Source organism: Bubalus bubalis, chromosome 4 (assembly GCF_019923935.1).
Source record: "Bubalus bubalis isolate 160015118507 breed Murrah chromosome 4, NDDB_SH_1, whole genome shotgun sequence".
In the NCBI taxonomy this organism is placed as follows: Eukaryota; Metazoa; Chordata; class Mammalia; order Artiodactyla; family Bovidae; genus Bubalus; species Bubalus bubalis.
Window position 1 is genome coordinate 108,973,390 of NC_059160.1, and position 19,772 is coordinate 108,993,161.

At 38.2% G+C, this 19,772-nt stretch overlaps 1 protein-coding gene across 14 annotated transcripts in view; it reads left to right on the forward strand.

Annotated features, from left to right (window-relative positions):
* PPFIA2 (PTPRF interacting protein alpha 2) overlaps window positions 1–19,772 on the forward strand; it is a 493,970-nt gene that overhangs the window by 323,543 nt on the left and 150,655 nt on the right. The gene's annotated exons all lie outside the window — the stretch shown is intronic.

Genomic DNA, 19,772 nt, shown 5'->3' on the forward strand with positions numbered 1-19,772 from the left:
TTAGTAAGTGCTCTGCAGAATCTACTGGACAACTGTCAAGTACTGTTTTGGGTCTTGAGGACATACCACTGACTAAGTAAGAAGTAACTAACTGCCTGCTCTCAAAGAGCTTATGTTAGAAATTTATAAATCTAAAATTAAGTTTAGGTAGAGAAAGATTCTATAAAGCTAATTACACAGAGCTGTGAATAGAAAGCACTGCAAATACAGTCTACACTTATTTTTAGTTTTTTTTATACATTCTCTCAGTTCTTACATTTGTAATGTTAACCAATGTCATCTAAAATATTCCAATGTAGACACAAGTTTAGCAACGAGTATGTGGGAAAAAACTCTACTTCATCAAATAATCCCTTTTCGGGGATAATTTATTCTGTGTTTCTACTGATTTAAATGAAATTAGAAATAATGTGTGAAAGTGAATAGAAAGCATAAGTCTAAAAATCAGGAAGTAGAGTTATAATTCCGATCTTACTAAGTCCACTTGAATAGTTTTTAAAGAAAGAGTTGGACATGAGCCGCTACAACCAAGGATCAGCAGACTTCTCTTTAAGGACCAGCTTGTAAATATTTTAGGTTTTGTGGGCTGGAAGCTCTTTATCACAACTTCTTTATCATTACAGAGCAAAAGCAATCAGACAATTATGTCAATAAATAAGCTTGGCCCTGTTCCAATAAAAATGTATTTATGGACAGTAGAAATTTAATTTCTTTTTATTTTCATGTATCACAAAGTATTATCCTTCTTTTGATATTTTTTAGCCATTCAAATATGTGAAAACCATTTTTAGCTTGCAGGCCTGACAAAAATAGGCAGCCTGAAGGCTGTAGTTGGCCCCCCACAATACATGATCACTCAGGTCATGTCCTGAGGCTTACCATCACAGACTTCAGAGATTTTTCACGGGGCTGCTGCCTCTGCCCGCCATCCAGTAATAGACAGGAAAGAAACCCTCTGCACCTGAAGACCTCATATGCATTGGTCCTCAAACAAAGGGGTGTATAACAGTCACCCCTGTTAGAATATTAAAATATTAATTTTGTTAATTTTATATTAATATTAAAATAATAAAACCCACTGAAAGAATATTAAAAAATGCAGATTCATTAAAATGGGATCTGCATTTAATTCATTTATTTGTTTTACAGTGAGTTATTTATTTTTTATTAATTCATTTTTATTCACAACATTGTGTTAGCTTCTACTGGACAGCAAAATGAATCAGCCATACATATACATACATCCCCTTCATTTTGCATTTCCCTCCCATTTAGGATACTACACTGCATTAACTAGTGTTCAGATATCATATACTAAGCTGTATATGTGGAATCTAGAAAAATGGTTAAAGAAGCATGACAATGATGTTGAACTGCTAAGAATCTTGATCTAAATATAACATAAATATAGGACATAAAACCTATAAACTGCAGATGGCAACACCGTGAGATATATATCACAATAAAGAAGAGACAAAAATATGAAATGTTCTATGAAAAGTGAGTAGTAAAGAGCAGTTAGAAGTTGGTATTGGCAAGTGGAGAGAAAGTAGCAAGTGTTGTACAAAACCGTCCTTCTGTATAGATTATTCAGCTGAGTGCTGTGCATATATTCTGCCCTGGCCAATGACAAGAAAGGCCTGAGCACACTCTAAACAGGAGCTGTAATCTCTCCCCGGGGGAATTTACTTTCCCCCTAAATAGTTCTGTTCTTTGCTAGCTCTTGACTACAGGCAATTTCCTTATAACCTGTTTCCCTCAATTGCATGTGTGCTAAGTCGTTTCAGTCATGTCCAACTCTTTGCGATCATATGGTCGCAAAGACCAGGCTCCTCTGTCCATAGGATTCTCCAGGCAAGAATACTGGAGTGCGTTGCCATGCCCACCTCCATCTCTTATATCTCCTGCATTAGCAGGAGGATTCTTTACCACTAGCACTACCTGGGAAGCCCAATACCTCAATTCTAATAGAATATTCTTCATCAGGTTGTCAAGAGGTTTAAGTGAGTTAATACATTTTTGACTGAAAATTAATGCAGAATGTTAGATTTGTGAGTTTAGTTTTATTTGGGGCAAAATTAAGTCTATAGCTTGGGAGACAGCATTTCAGGTAGCTCTGAGAAACAGCTCCAAAGAATCAAGGGGAAAGTCAGAAAATAGGTGGTTTTTGTGAAGGGGAAGTCCATGCAATCCAGCACTTATTTTTTGCAGAAGGTTATTGCTAGTCATGAAGGATTTTAGTGCTTTTCTAGGTATGAGGAAATGTGAGAACTGGGCTCATAAAATCTTCTCCTGAAAATATCTAACCACCTGAAGACTAGTTCTGCCAGTTTTTTTTCAGAATGCCTCACTCCTGATGCCCACCCTGAACTCCTTTCAGGAGATGTTGAAGCCAACACCTTCTGGAGCTCAGACCTTGCAGACTGCAAGAGCCAATGGCAAGTGCCAATTTGTGGGTGACACATAGAGTGCTTAAAACTGTGCTGGGCACATCATATTTTTCAGTAAATCTTATTGCTATTGATGTTGACATTGATGTTTTCAGCCATGATTCTGTTGGACCTCTGTTTAATAAGACGATTGAATTGAGATCTGTAGAGGTGAAGTGTGTCCACAGTAGGACTGACCAGCTGGCAGTTATCGAGTATGGGTTGTGGTTTATCATTTACTCTCTGTAAATATCACTTTCTTCATCCATTAACAAAAGGTATAAAGACTACATAAGTTCTGGACAATTCCCATTTTGACATTTTATAATATGTACACATTTTAAAGTCATATAAATACAATATTAAAATGCATGCAAATGAATATAACACAAGATTATTACTGTTAGAACCCAATTAAATGGATTGTTTTAAAAGGGATTCTTGAGAACAGTGGGTTTAGTATACTTCCTTTGTGATGTTCAAGGAAGGAACTAAATGGATGAATCCTTTTTATTACCCTGGCTTGCTTTTTTATACGCAAGAAATACTAATGGATATGGTTTCTGCCTTCTACAGTTTTTCAAGTACTTTCAAGCACCTTGAAATACTTTTATTTGCCTTAAGACTCCTTCCCTTAGCATAACGGAGCTAAAAGGAATTGTTGCAAGACATAGCCTATAATTTTGTCACTTCTGCCCTGATTGGAGGGAAAAAAATCAACTGTGTTCTTACAGTGTTAGCCCTGCCTGGCTGAAAAAAGTGAAAAGGTTGTTTCTCATGGTACTGAAAGGATAGTATAGTCCATCTCCAAAGAGATTTATTTTATTTTTTTCATATGCCTGTTGGCCATTTTGATTTTTTAAGCATTATTGAGGTATAGCTGATATATAAAAAGTACACTTTAAAGTATGCATCTTGATGAGTTTGGACATATGCATACACTCATGATAGCATCACCACAATCAAGGTACTCAACTTGTATATCAACCTCCAAAACTTCCCCTTGGTTCTTTTTTTGGTTTTGTTTTGTTTTTATTTTTGCTTTTGTCATAAGAGAACTTAGATGAGATCTATCCTCCATTAAAAAAATTTTGAAGGAAACAATTAAGCTGATACAGACCAGCTTTATATAACACCCCATGAAATAGTCTCTTTTCAGAGAACTGCGAAATGAGATGGAAGGCAAGAAGGTTTTATAAGATAAAGAGTAAAGAACAAGTAATAGAAAACATCTGATTGGCTGGGGCGGTATTTGTCACCTTGATAGGAGTGAAAAGGCCCAGGGTTGGCTTGGCATTTGATATTGGCTGACCAGACATGCTGCTTTTCTGGTCGAGCAAAGCATTTACAAGGACACAAAAGTTACCCAAGTTCTGGTGTGCTGATGTGGCTTCATGTTGGACTTAGGGAGTTATTCTAACGCCTAACATATTTTAAAATGTACAATATCATAGCGTTGACTGTAACCCACATGTAGTGCAGTGGATCTCTAGAAATGATCCATCTTGCATAACTGAAACTTCATACCTATCAAGCAGCAACTTCCCATTATTCTCTACCCCCAAACCCCAAAAGGTCCCAATATTTTGTCTGATCTCTGAAGCAGAATCCAAGCCTGGTTAGTACTCAGATCGCAGGGATGAATTTTAATGCAGTCTTTTCAAATATTTGTTGATGGAAATACAGCATGTTTGGATTACTAAAACATAATGTTCATTCTAAAACACCCCAAATTTTCTAACAGCAGATGGGCTGCACTTGAATAAACAGATGACAGAGATGTGATTAATATTATGTAGACTTACCTTGATTAATTTAATAATCAGTATTTGCTTGATGAAATGTAATACTGCTTAATATACATGAAATAACTAAAGAAGCTTTTATTCATGTCAGCATAATTCATAAAATATATTGAGGATTTTGAAGACAGACATTCATAAGTCTCAGAGTATACTTGCCACTGCATAAATACATCATGTAGGGAGTCATTGGACCCACTCCAGTGTTCTTGCCTGGAGAATCCCAGGGACGGGGGAGCCTGGTGGGCTGCCGTCTATGGGGTCGCACAGAGTCAGACATGACTGAAGCAACGCAGCAGCAGCAGCAGGGAATCATTGGACTATTCAGGTTCCTGTGACCTTCTTCTTCTCAGCATGACTTGGTCTCCTTATTTTGCCCTCTTTTTTATTTCTTTGGAGGAGGAAGGATAATTACTTCAGTCATTCCTCTGCTTTTGGCTGAAGCCCAAACCAAATTAGCATTTTTGATACTTCTGACGTTACAGAATAATGGTCCTTAGGGGAAGTGATCGTGGCGAGTATGAAGAAGGAAGCCTTGTTCTCTGTCAAGAAGTATTGATACTTTATCATAATCAACACCTTTAGTAAGTCCTATTTGCTTTTTTTCATTGTGACCCAAGAGTTGAAAGATAAACTGAGGCAAATCAAAACTTCGTAAGAGTTTATTTGAAAACAAATCAACTCAAATCAAGCAATGTCAAACCAGGAATGCATGATCGGGAGTGCTCCACCACAGGAGCCAAGGGAGAACCTCAGATACAGTGCAGAAACAAAGAAGAGAAATTACAGTATTCAATTGATGACAGCTTAAAAAATAAAGCCTGGTTGGCTGTCCATGGTTGGTTATCCTAAGCGTTTCAATTTCTCAACCTTGAGGCATTACAGGCTTAAATTTTGGTTTACTTCTATAGGCTGCTGCTGCTACTGCTGCTAAGTCGCTTCAGTCGTGTCTGACTCTGTGCGACCCCATAGACAGCAGCCCACCAGGCTCCCCCGTCCCCAGGACTCTCCAGGCAAGAACACTGGAGTGGGTTGCCATTTCCTTCTCCAATACATGAAAGTGAAAAGGAAAGTGAAGTCACTCAGTCGTGTCCAACTCTTAGCAACCCCATGGACTGCAGCCTACCAGGCTCCTCCGTCCATGGGATTTTCCAGGCAAGAGTACTGGAGTAGGGTGCCATTCTTACCCTGGCATTAAAGCTACCTCAACTTACTGGTCTCCTTTTCTAATTAAACAAGCATCAGTTTATTTCTAAATAGAATTCTGCTGTCCTTTTTGGGCAGGGAAAGTTGTAAGCAATGGCATCTTCCTGGGTGATAGAGATTGTAATATATTTTTTCCATGACATTCAAAACCTTCAGCTATGTGGCTGCCGTCATTCTCAGCACTCAACACCAAATTTTGCTTCTTACGCGTGGTGGTGCACTTCTCAGTGTCTTTCGTGTACTTTAGTGAATATTTTCCACCTGTCCTCATTTATTTATTTGCTTATTTATATTTTCAACAGAGGCTTGCCTGCTTTCAGTGAAAAATATTTTTTTCCAATGTGTGTTTTCCTATTTACTGATACTTTTAGAAAACTCTTTTAGGACTTAATTTTTGCTTTTGTTCTCTGGACTAATTCTTGTACTTTATCACACTAGCAGTATCCTCGGTCATTTTTATTCCTATTCTTTTATCTTTTCCCATTCTTAGCTGCTAATCTACTGCAATAGCTTTATAGTGCCTTAACAATATCCACTAATTCTGTCCAATTTAAGTGGTTTATATTTTCTGAAGCCATTTTATATGCTTCTAGTGAAAATGCTGGCATTTGATTTTATTGTCATTTTAAATATCAGACAACAATTTGAGTAGTGGAAATAAATAAAAATAAAGAGTAACCAAGTATCCAAAAAATGTAATGACTCAAATACCGATTAGATGAACAGAATAGAGAATCATTTGATAGGGAGTTGAATTTATATTAGAATTATATATCAATCACTATATTAAAAACATAGCTTTTTTGAATGCTATAGTTAATGTTGGAGAGACAGATTATAATCATCCACCATAAAAGCAAATCTATCTAAGCAAACATCTGAAGTTTTTGCTATTGCTACTGTTGTCTTAAACTTAAAACTAAAAATAGCAGTTTTCCAGGCCTGTTATTTTAAGAATCAGTCTTAAAATGTTTAATATTATTTTTAAAAGAATTTTTTCATCATTAAGAACTAAATAAGCTTAGATTCCACGGTCAGACAGAGTATCCTTGTTTTTAGAGATAAGCCAAATCAGTTCAGATATAAAATTTGGAAGCAGTCAAAATTCATGTACTGTTCGTATACTATATTTTTCATCAAAAGATCACCAGAAATTTAAGGTGATGTGCATACAAATTAATGGAGAAGGGAAAGGCTACCCAGTCCAATATTCTGGCCTAGAGAATTCCATGGACTGTATAGTCCATGGGGTAATGAAGAGTTGGACACAACTGACCAAAATTATAGTTCCTAGTCAATTCATCTAATGGGAATTGGGGAGGTTTGTCAGTCAAAATGGAGGAATTTTAAAAAAAATGTATAGTGTGTTCTCATTCATTCAATAAACATTTGTTGACTGAACAGAGATAGAGCAGTGGTAAAAATTCTAAACAACCACCAACTTAAACTATACTTCCTCCTTCCAAGCTATTCAGTCATTCATTAGAAAAAATGGATTCACTCATTAAGTTATTAAGTAACTATTTTTTTGAACTTGACAAGAGGTGAATCCTCACAATGTAAACCTCTGAGTCTCATCTCAAAGCAATTTGATCATTCAATGGACCAGTTCTGTTATATAGGTTTTTAGTTTATCCATTCTCACGGACAAACATTGAAAATGAATATTACACATGAACTGATCGAACTGCACTGAACTACATAAAGTTACTTTACACTGGTTTTAATATGCTTCAGTGATGCTTTTAAATCTCATGTCCAAAAGCCAGAGTTGGAAAGTGAAATTGCTATTGGCTTAGTGTCCTTAGTTCTATTTTGAATAAGTGTCTCAATCTTTTTGGTTTCCCAATCAATAGATAACAACACGAATCCAAACTGTTGTGTCTGGAGAGTTGCTTAAATGTAAATTATGAATCCCTACTGCTCTACTAGTGTCTTCTCTTTGTTTTTTGTTGTTGCAACATCAGTGTAATCTAAGCAGAGAATTCAACTAAATTAGAATAAGTTATTTGTGCAGAAGCCAAATTATGTGTTGGTGTAGTGAGACTTCTCTAAGTCTCACTCTTGGAATTGTTAATTGAGTTTGGAGTAAAAATAGATGAAAAGAATCTTGCTAATTAGATGTGGGCACTGTCTGGAAGTTGTTGTTGAATAGGTAAAGGCAAATATAAATTTAAAAGCATCAGAATGAAAATCTCTAGAGAATTAGCATGAGGATGGTAGACATGATTTATTTTAAAAGTTTGGAAAGTTTTCAACATAAAATGACATACCTGTGCCACAGAAGAGTTATAAATAAAAATGATAAATAATGTAAACAGCATGATTTTTATTCCAAAAAAATAATTGAAGACATATTTTGTGTCTAAATTGTTTGCCAAATCAGGGCAGGTAAATTCCCCTACCATCAGACCACAGAACTGTAGTCATGACCTAGATAAATATTTGGATTGTGTATACAGTGAATGACTTCATTACTTTTCAAAAGTAACATAATACTTAAATATTGAATACTTAAATATTGAAAATAATACTTTTCAAAAGTAACATAATACTTAAAAACCATCCCTTTGAAAGGTATCATACCTGGATTGAAAACCTGTCTCTATCATATCCTGTTCTACAGACTTTGAATATATTACTTATTCCCCTTATGTTAATTTCCTAATTTGTAAAATAAAAATAATACCAAATATATAAGGTTACTGGGAAGATTAAATGAAATAATGTAAGAGTATATGAATTGCTTTGCATATGAAAAGTGAAAGTGAAGTTGCTCAGTCGTGTCCAACTCTTTGCAACCCCATGACTATAACCTACCAGGCTCCTCCATCCATGGGATTTTCCAGGCAAGAGTACTGGAGTGGGTTGCCATTTCCTTCTCCAGGGGATCTTCCCAACCCAGGGATCAAACCCAGGTCTCCCGCACTGCAGGCAGATGCTTTACCTTCTGAGCCACCAGGGATATGTGGCATATGATTAATTTTCAACATTCAGCAACTGTATTATTGTTAGCTGTTCTTAATTAGAAATTTAATTTCTAAGCTCCTATTTCTTATTGTCTTCCTTCCTCATTCAACCTCAGGGAAACATCCTGTGCATTAACATTTTCAAAAATATGAGGGAAAAGGGGGAAAGTGACAGTTAATTTACATTGCTTTTCTGTATCCAATTTAAGAATTTTTTGGCACGAATAAATTCCTAGATACCCTTGGAATTACACATTGCATCTAATGTAAATATCTTCTAAATCTAAAGCATGTAAGCACAGTGCTGCTTCAGTGCACCTGAATCACGTTACCTAGGTCACAATTGTGAATGTTTTTTTAATGTTTTAAGACACAATGACATTTCCTATTACTTTGTATTTATGTACTACTTCTTATAGACATTCCTTAAGCTGCCCTTCCGTGATCCTATTCCGACCCTCCTGTGCAGTTGCCCGTGCTGTCTGCTTTGTCTGCCTCCTCACACCGAGACTTGTGAATACTCTACAAGACTATGGCAATATTTCTTGTTCTTTTCTTTCTTTATTTACCCAGTGAGCTCTTCCACACCCAGGGTGCCTTTTTTAACCTTGAATCATGTAATAGGAACATTAGGAAAGACTTCAAGTTCATATGGTCTTTAATGTGGATAACTAGTTTTCTTCTCCATATATACATTCTCGAGTATTTTTCCAACTCCCCATAGGTCTTTTCCGTTCATACAGTCTGCTGTCATTCAACACTCCATAAATATTTCTAGAGTGCTCTCTACTTGTCAACAAGTTACTAAGAACTGGGAATAATCAATCAGATATAGTTTCTGATTTCAAGAAACTCAGTGTCAAAATGGGCAGAGAAAAAACAGCCAGTCAGTCATGCTGAAGAGTGATAATTTGTATGATATGAGTTACTGGAGAATGCTAAGGAATTTTGTAACTTAAATCACTGGGGTGCCACCCATCCCAAAGTGAGTGACATAATAGTTCAGTCAGCTCAGTTCAGTCGTGTCTGACTCTTTGGGACCCCATGGACTGCAGCATGCCAGGCCTCCCTATCCATCAAACAACTCCAAGAGTTTACCCAAACTCATGTCCATAGAGTTGGTGATGCCATCCAACCATCTCATCCTCTGTCATCCCTTTCTTCTCTCACCTTCAATCTTTCCCAGCATCAGGGCCTTTTCAAATGACTCAGCTCTTCACAGCAAGTAGCCAAAGTATTGGGGTTTCAGCTTCAGCATCAGTCCTTCCAATGAATATTCAGGACTGATTTCCTTTAGAATAGACTGGTTGGATCTCCTAGCAATCAAAAGGACTCTCAAGAGTCTTCTTCAACACCACAGGCTGGTGCACTGGGATGACCCAGAGGGATGGAATGGGGAGGGAGGAGGGAGGAGGGTTCAGGATGGGGAACACATGTATACCTGTGGCGGATTCATTTTGATATTTGGCAAAACTAATACAATTATGTAAAGTTTAAAAATAAACTAAAATTAAAAAAAAAAAAAAGGATCAATTCTTTGGTGCTCAGTTTACTTTATAGTCCAACTCTCATATCCATACATGACTACTGGAAAAACCATAGCCTTGACTAGATGGGCTTTTGTTGGCAAAGTAATATCTCTGCTTTTTAATATGCTGTCTAGGTTTGTCATAACTTTTCTTGCAAGAAGCAAGCGTCTTTTAATTTCATGGCTGCAGTCATCATCTGCAGTGATTTTGGAGCCCCAAAAATAAAGTCTGTCACTATTTCCATTGTTTCCCCATCTGTTTGCCATGAAGTGATGGAACCAAATGCCATGCTCTTAGTTTTCTGAATGTTGAACTTTAAGCCAACTTTTTCACTCTCCTCTTTCACTTTCATTAAGAGGCTCTTTAGTTCTTTGCTTTCTGCCATAAATGGGTGGTGTCATCTGCCTTAAACCTAAGACTCATAAGACACTCTCCCTTTGAACTGAGCTTCCTTGAATATCTGAAGTTATTGATGTTTCTCCCAGCAATCTTGATTCCAGCTTGTGCTTTATCCAGCCCAGCATTTTGCATGATGTACTCTGCATATAAGTTAAATAAGAAGGGTGACAGTGTACAGCCTTGACGTACTCCTATCCTGATTTGGAACCAGTCTGTTGTTCCATATGCAATTCTAACTGTTGCTTCCTGACCTGCAGATTTCTCAGGAGGCAGGTCAAGTGGTCTGATATTCTCATCTCTTGAAGAATTTTCCACAGTTTGTTGTGATCCACATAGTCAAAGGCTTTGGCATAGTCAATAAAGCAGAAGTAAATATTTTTCTGGAACTCTATTGCTTTTTCAGTGATCCAACAGATGTTGGCAATTTGATCTCTGGTTACGCTGCCTTTTCTAACTCCAGCTTGAACATCTGGAAGTTCATGGTTCTAGTACTGTTGAAGCCTGGCATGGAGAATTTTGAGCATTACTTTGCTAGCATTTGAGATGAGTGCAGTTGTTCAGTAGTTTGAGCATTCTTTGCCTTTCAGAATGCCTTTCTTTGGTATTTGAATGAAAACTGACCTTTTCTAGTCCTATGGCCACTGCTGAGTTTTCCAAATTTGCTGGCATATGGAGTGCAGCACTTTCAGAGCATCACCTTTCATGATTTGAAATTGCTCGACTGCAATTCCATCACCTCCAGTAGCTTTGTTCGTAGTGAAGCTTCCTAAGGCCCACTGGACTTCACATTCCAGAATGTCTGGCTTTAGGTGAGTGATCACACCATTGTGATTATCTGGGTCATGAAGTTCTATTTTGTACAGTTCTTCTATGTATTCTTGCCACCTCTTCTTAATATCTTCTGCTTCTGTTAGGTTCATACCATTTCTGTCCTTTATTGTGCCCATCTTAGAAAAGTTCCCTTGGTATCTCTAATTTTCTTGAAGAGATCTCTAGTCTTTCCCATTCTATTGTTTTCCTTTATTTTTTGCATTGATCAGTGAGGAAGGCTTTCCTATCTCTCCTTGGTATTCTTTGGAAATCTGCATTCAAATGGGTATATCTTTCCTTTTCTCCTTTGCCTTTAGCTTGTCTTCTTTTCACAGCTATTTGTAAGGCCTCCTCAGACAGCCATTTTGCTTTTTTGCATTTCTTTTTCTTGAGGATGGTCTTGATCCCTGTCTCCTGTACAGTGTCACGAACCTCCATCCATAGTTCTTCAGGCACTCTGTCTATCTGATCTAATCTCTTAAATCTATTTCTCACTTCCACTGTATAATCATAAGGGATTTGATTTAGGTCATGCCTAATGATCTAGGGGTTTTCCCTACTGTCTTCAATTTAAGTCTAAATTTGGCAGTAAGGAGTTCATGATTTGAGCCACAGTCAGCTACCGGTCTTATTTTTGATGACTGTATAGAGCTTCTCCATCTTTGGCTGCAAAGAATATAATCAGTCTGATTTCGGTGTTGACCATCTGGTGATGTCCATGTGTAGAGTCTTCTCTTGTGTTGTTGGAAGAGGGTGTTTGCTATGACCAGTGCGTTCTCTTGGCAAAACTCTATTAGCCTTTGCCCTGCTTCATTTTGTACTCCAAGGCCAAATTTTCCTTTTACTCCAGGTGTTTCTTGACTTCCTACCTTTGCATTCCAGTCCCCTATAATGAAAAGGACATCTTTTGGGGGTATATACAAGTTCTAGAAGGTCTTGTAGGTCTTCACAGAACCATTCAACTTCAGCTTCTTCAGCATTACTGGTCGGGGCATAGGCTTGGATTACCGTGATATGAATGGTTTTCCTTGGAAACAAACAGAGACCATTCTGGCATTTTTGAGATTGCATCCAAGTACTGCATTTTATACTCTCTTGTTGACTGTAATTGCTAAGTCATAAAAGATGATGAGAGGCAGTTAAGGAGGAAAGGTATGTAAGAAAAACTCTCTTCTTCCTCCTATGATTCTCCTTTACTCTCACACTACTATCATACTTACCAACACTTCTGACAGCAACACTTCCCCTACCAAGCACTTCACTGCAACACCAGCAGGATGTCCTAGAGTTTAACTCAGTTCTGACACTGCCAACAGTTCTGACACTGGAGGTAGCATCAGATCCTACAGGTCAAGGGCTCAGTTCCACTAGACCACGCCCAGCCTCCTTCATATGCCACTTGCAAGTCCAATTTGTCATTTGTGCTTCTGGCTAATTGGGTACAAATCAGAGACTCCCACTAACCCCTACTTGGGTCCGATTAATTTGTTGCAGCAGTTCATGGAACTCAGGAAAACATTTACCTACATTTATGGCCACCTGATGCAAAGAACCAGCTCATTGGAAAAGACCTAAATGCTGGGAAAGATTGAAGGTAAAAGGAGAAGTGGGCAGACAGAGGATGAGATGGTTAGATAGCATCACTGATTTGGTGGACATGAATTTGAGCAAACTCTGGGAGTTAGTCAAGTATGGGAGAGCCTGGAGTACTGCAGTCCATGGAGTTGCAAAGAGTCAGACACGACTTAGAAACTGAACAACATAGTAATAAAGGATACAGATTAACAACCAGATGGAAGGATATATAATGAATAAGGTCTGGGGGGGTCCTGAGTTCAGGAGCTTCTGTCCCTGTGGGGTTGGGATGCATCACTTTCCGGTATGTGGATATGTGCACCAACCTGGAAGTTCCCCAATCCATGTACTTTTGGGAATTTTATGAAAGCTCCATTACATAGGTATGATCAATCATTTATTGAATGAGTAATTAATCACTGATTCATTTCCCTGTTCCCTGTCTGGAGAATGGTTGGTGGAGCTAAAAGTTCCAAGCTTGTAATAATGACTTGATCCTTCTGGTGATGAGCCTCCATCCAGGAGCTCACCCAGAATCCCCCATTAGAAGAAAAGATGCTCTGAATGAGTACTGTTATCACTGAGGAATTTACAAGAGTTTTAGGATCTCTATGTGTGAGCATTCCAAATGAATATAAAAGCATACGGCCAAGGTGGCATTTTGAGTATGTGTGACTGCAAATCCTTCATCAGCTAGAACATGAAGTATGAATAAGAAGATAAAGGTGATCCTCATTATTACATTATGAATATTGACATAATAAACACTTAATTTACATCATATTTGACTAAGAACTTTACAAACACACTAAAACATAGGTATTATTATCCCTCATTTTATAGCAGAGGAACATGACCTTAAGGTTAAGAAACTTTTACAAAGTCAGACAACATTTTCCCCCAATTAAAAGTAAATGAAAAATGAAAAAAAAAAATAGAGTCAGAAACCAGTAACAACTAGAAGGGCCAGGATTCCTCCTAGGCCTTTTAGGAATATTTAAAAATGCTATGCTTCTGGGAATCACCTCCCAAATAAACTACTTGTGTGCAATTATTCATCTTAGGGAGGGTCTGCTTTCAAGAAATCTTGAACTTGGAAAGAAAAGATACTCTAGATGAAAAGATGATGTAAAGAAGTACATTTATATAATGTGTTAAGCCCAGATTTTGGCACATTTTAAGAGTTCATTAGATTGTTGGTGTTTGTTGCTCCTGTCTTATTGTTCCTTTCCTTTGCTAGAATGTAAGCTTCTTGAGGGAAGGACTTTTCTCCCAGTGGTGTCTCATGCTTAGAACAATGATCAATGAACATTTGTTCAATGGATGAATTAATATAGTTCCAACACTTGAGAAATCCCAAAATGTGAGAACATAGAGATACAAAATACACTGTATTATTTTCTTCCAAATCACCTTTCTCTTAAGAATCACATGTTTGTGTGCACTTCTTGACACCTGAAGTTTCCAAGACATCAATTTTCAGTGATCTTTTGAAGGAATCAGTTTTCAAGATGTCGACTTTCAGCTATCTTTTGAAGACATCTTACATCATATGAAGAACTCACTAAAACATTTTTATGAATCTCAGACTTTTGTTTTCAATAATGACTTTCATTTTCTGAACCCTCTGCCTGAAAAGTTTTCTCCCAGATATCCACATTGCTTCCTCTCTCTCATTCAGATTTATACTCAGAAAGCACTTAGTTCCTAATTGCATCCCTCCCTTGCTTTAATTGGGCTTCCCTGGTAGCTCAGACAGTAAAGCATCTGCCTACAATGCAGGAGACCCGGGTTTGATCCCTGGGTCAGGAAGATCCCCTGGAGAAGGAAACGGCAACCCACTCCAGTATTCATGCCTGGAGAATCCCATGGACCGAGGAGCCTGATGGGCTACAATCCAAGGGGTCGCAAAGAGTCAGACACGACTAAGCGACTTCACTTCACTTGCTTTAATTTTCCCTTTACAATTATCACCATTTAAAAATGTATTCCACTTATTTTTGTTTACAGTTTCTGTCAGCCAACAAGAATGAATTAAAGTGTTTCTGCCTTTTCCCCCTAATAATTTCCCTAACACCTGATACATCATCAGTGAAATATCAACGAATATTTGTGAAATGAATGAATGTCTCCAGACCATCAAGGAAAACTGTTTTTCAAAGAAAGAGGATAGAAGAGAATCTGTCGTAAAGCATGCCGTAAAGCTTGAAATAGTCTGATAGAAATAAAGGAATGGGGACTGGGGAATTTTCCTGACTGGAAGACAGGCCACCATGACCAGCCGTAGTCCACTGTGTGAGATCAGAGCTTATCAGAGATTGATAAGGGCCAAAAGCAATCTGACAGAGGCAAAAGTTAAAAGAAAAAAAAAAAAAAAACATAACTTGGAAAGTTGCCTTGGAAATAAAATGGGTTTGGGAGTGCCTAGAAGCAGAGTCAGGCTGTCAGAAGCTTAATAAGCTATCAAGAAACCCAAAGAAGGGTCAAGGCAAACCAATAAGCTAAAGAGCAACAATCACACAGATGCCTGAGTTTTAGTTGAAATAATTTAGCTTTCTGAGTCACCTGTCATTCTTTTATCTTCTTCCAGATATGTTTTGCCACAGGAATATTAAACAGCCTGCAGTACTCAGGACACAAAGAGCTCATGCTCTCCTGACTACTGAAAAGTTGTCTTCTACTGTCTCTCTCATAAACTCTTAGTCATTTTTCCAAATCCCCATTCAAATATTGAATGTGCTGTGTTGCCTTCCATGTTCCCTGTTATATTTCCAAGGACACTTTTAGTTGCAAGTGAGAGAAAATCAATACAAAGTTTAAGCACAAAGACAAAATTTAGGGCTCATTTTATGGAGATGTCAGGGATAAGCAATGGCACCCCACTCCAGTACTCTTGCCTGGAAAACTCCATGGATGGAGGAGCCTGGTAGGCTGCAATCCATGAGGTTGCTAAGAGTCAGACATGACTGAGTGGCTTCACTTTCACTTTTCACTTTCATTCATTGGAGAAGGAAATGGCAACCCACTCCAGTGTTCTTGCCTGGAGAATCCCAGGGACGGGGGAGCCTGGTGGGCTGCCATCTATGGGGTCGCACAGAGTCGGACACAACTGAAGCGACTTAGCAGCAGCAGCAGCAGCAGGGATAGAATTAAAAATGGCTAAAAGCGGCAGTAGAAGTCGTTCATCAGGGCTCCATCATTTCTACCTGCTTCTCTATGAGGAGGAACTGATGGTAAACAGTACTCTGATTATATCCCACTAGCCTACTTTCCATACTAGAAAGAGGCTCTTACCCTATAGTTCTGCGAGAAGCTTCTCTTAAGTAAGCTGCTGACTTAGACCATGTGCTCACCCATCTGCCATGGGCTCTGGCTGCCGGACTGACAGTGTCTCTAGGATTAGAGTGCATGCTAAGTTGCTTCAGTCATGTCCAACTCTTTGTGACCCTATGAACTGTAGCCCACCAGACACCTCTGTCCATGGTATTCTCCAGGCAAGAATACTGGAGTGGGTTGCCAGGCCCTCCTTCAGGGGATCTTCTCAACCCAGGCATCAAACCAGCATCTCTTACATCTCCTGCATCAATAGGCAGGTTCTTTGCCTCTAGCACCGCCTGGGAAGTCCAGGATGAGAGCTGAGAAGGAAAATTCCCCAGTGAAAATGTAAGATGTCTTCACCAAGAGAAATATGAATGAATTCTGGGCATTTAAAAACAAAGGTCAACAAACACTTGACAAATCATGGTTTATCAGTTAAAATGATTATGGAAAGACTCTTGACCAGAGTGTCATGGGCCTTCAGTGGATTGATATGCGTAAAAATGCGCGCAGAGTTCTGCCTACAGGTGCCTCTCTTCAGGGAGGGGTCCATAACTTCAATGAAGTACAGGGAAGCCCAGGGTGGGCAGACAACAGTACTTGGAAAAGAAATGCTTCCTACCCACCCTCATCCACTGTTAACTTCCCCTGACTTATCAGAGCCCAAATGCAAAGCCATGCAAGACAATGTGATAGAGTAGAAAACCTAAAGATAAGGACTTTTATTTGATTCCTTAGTTCTCATTAAGTTCTCTTTGTCTCAATTTAATCACTTGCTAAATGTGGGTCATAAGACCTAACTTGCAGATGAAAATAGTTTAACATGGTGGGTTCCCAGTACATTCTTGCAGTTACATAGCAACTGAGTAAGCTACAGAGACTCCCCAGAAATGATTCCTCTTGCCCACCACACCACCCTATTTGCAGTAGGGTTAGCAGTTTAGCAATGAGGGATTCAGTCCCTCTTTGGTATTCCAGACAAGTCACTTGCGCCCTCCCTTTAAGAGCATCCCCTGTCAGTACAGCTCAGAGAATCAGCCGCTTTTCATTCCACTTGCTATTTGTGAACTACTTCCCAAGCCACCTTCTGCATTCGTTTGTGAAGTCAGCCAGGAGAATTTCCTAAAGAGGTCTGTGCTACCTTCAGCTACAGATTTCTAGGTGACCTTCTCTGCCTCTTTGAACACACACAGAAGAGCGAGCCCTACCCCCAAAGTAGTATTCACTGGAGAGAACCTCTCACTTTCCCCAGTGTGAAAGGAAGAATCAAGCTTATTAACACCTACAATTAAATCAGAGGCCGGAGCTTTGCTTTCAGAACTACTTAGGATAATTTGTTGTTGGGCAAAAATAGAACAGAATATAACCATATTAGAATGATAGAGAATATAGAGGATTTTGCATCAGTTCTCCAGTTTCAGAAATCTAATTTGTGAGATTTAGATTTAGTGGCACATTAGTGGCTGAAAAGTTCATCTTTCTTGGAAGTATCATGGGTATATGTTATGAAAAACTGGAAGTTTGCAATTTTTAACATAGTGGCACAACCATATTGGTATAAGTTTTCTATATGAATTTGACATTTTGACTTTTTTAGTTAAGGTCATTAATTAATCCTTTCACTGAGTCATTTCAGTAAATCTTTACAGATGACCACTTTATTTTAGGTACTAGGATATATTTGATATTTATCTGAATTACTATACAAATGGAAGTTATTCTGTAAAGTGAGAAATTTTTTTAAAAGGTCTCTCTTCACTTCTGAGTAAATTAAATAATGGAAGAAAATGCAAAGAATTTTTAAATTAATTGTTACCTTTGCCTTAACATTATTTGTTAAGTCATGAATGTTATCTGGGATTCCCTGGTAGCTCAGATGATAAATAATCTGCCTGCAATGCAGGAGACTAGTTTGATCCCTGAGTCGGGAAGATCCCCTGGAGAAGGGAATGCTACCCACTCCAGTATTCTTTCTTGGAGAATTCCATGGACAGAGGAACCTGGTGGTCTATAGTCCATGGAGTTGCAAAGAGTCAGACACGACTGAGCGACTAACATTGGTGCTGGATGTTGTCTTAGTAAGATCTCAATATACAATTCTTTAATTTTTTAAAAAATTCATAATAAAGTTTTATTATGTACTGATAGTACTATAGTATTATTCCTTTCTGCAAGAGACAAGATGTTAAGAATGTAATATAAAAATGATATATTCAGAGACTATTTCACTCCTGTTTTTCCTTTGATGTAATTCATTTCTATGCCAACATGAGAGGAATGTCCCTGAAGATTCTTAAGCACTCTAAATCTTTATCTATGGTTATTTCTGAATAAGTTAGATCTATATTCTTTGGTTTTCCATACCCATTCATTTTTTAATTCAACATTTATATTCAATCCTTGCACATACTAATGTAATGTGCTGTTTCATTTGAAAATGTTGTTTTCGATAAGGTATTCCTTTGAAAATTATTTTCCCATGAGATGTCATTAGGACTTCTGCTAGCTAAATAAACAAGCAAAGTGAGTAAGTAAATAAAGGAATAAAATATTAGATTTTAATGAGTAAGATGCACACTGAAATAAACACAGATATATTATAAAACCAGAGAAGGCAATGGCACCCCACTCCAGTACTCTTGCCTGGAAAATCCCATGGATGGAGGAGCCTGGAAGGCTGCAGGCCATGGGGTCGCTGAGGGTCGGACACGACTGAGTGACTTCACTTTCATTTTTCACTTTCATGCATTGGAGAAGGAAATGGCAACCCACTGCAGTGTTCTTGCCTGGAGAATCCCAGGGACGGGGAAGCCTGGTGGGCTGCCGTCTATGGGGTCGCACAGAGTCGGACACGACTGGAGTGACTTAGCAAGCAATATTATAAAACATATAATGGTTAGGTACACTTTCTCGGAGGAGCATGTTTTTCTGCTGAGTTTTGAAATATGACTGTGTCAGGTGTAATCTGAGCTGGGGAAGAATGCTTCAGATGGGAAGATGAGCAAGTTCCTCAGTTCTGAGTGAGAAAGACTCCAGTCTGTTTGAGGGACTGAAAGGAAGCCATTGTAGTCAAAAGGATCCTGAAGGTCAAGAAGTTTAAAATTATGCTAAACAGGGAAAAACAGAGAGGTTGTTTGGAAAGCTAAAGAGAGATACAATATAGCTTAAATTTAGAAGATGACTGGCTGCTTTGTGGAGGATAGGTTGTAGGTGGGCAAGAATGGTATTTTTAGGGAACCAATTATTTGGTGATCGCAGTACTGCAAGAGGGATGCACCTTTTCAGAGTTGTTCTTCATTATGTTGATATGCCCTTAAGAAATGTGTTGAACTGCTGGAGGTCATGTGCACAATCACTGTTTCTCAGGAATACACCGCTGGCATACAAGCGGCAGGGGCAGACAGTAGGATGAATGACCAGTCTCTTGATGTCTTTTGCTTACTGGATAATTATTTGTCTATGTGACATGTTCATCTTATAATTTCAACATATAAGTTTAATATGATTCCATATTTATTGTGTACTGAATACTATGGACATTCATTTCCCCTAGAACCAATACTGACTCAATATCTGAGTTGACATTATAATACAACTTGCTAAGAAATGACTAATTTGTGGTATTGATATAATGTAAAGTACTTTTGAAATAATATGTATAAATAGCAAATATATTTTAAAACACCATTTTAAAATGCTAGAACATGATCATCCACTCTGTACATTATTAAGATC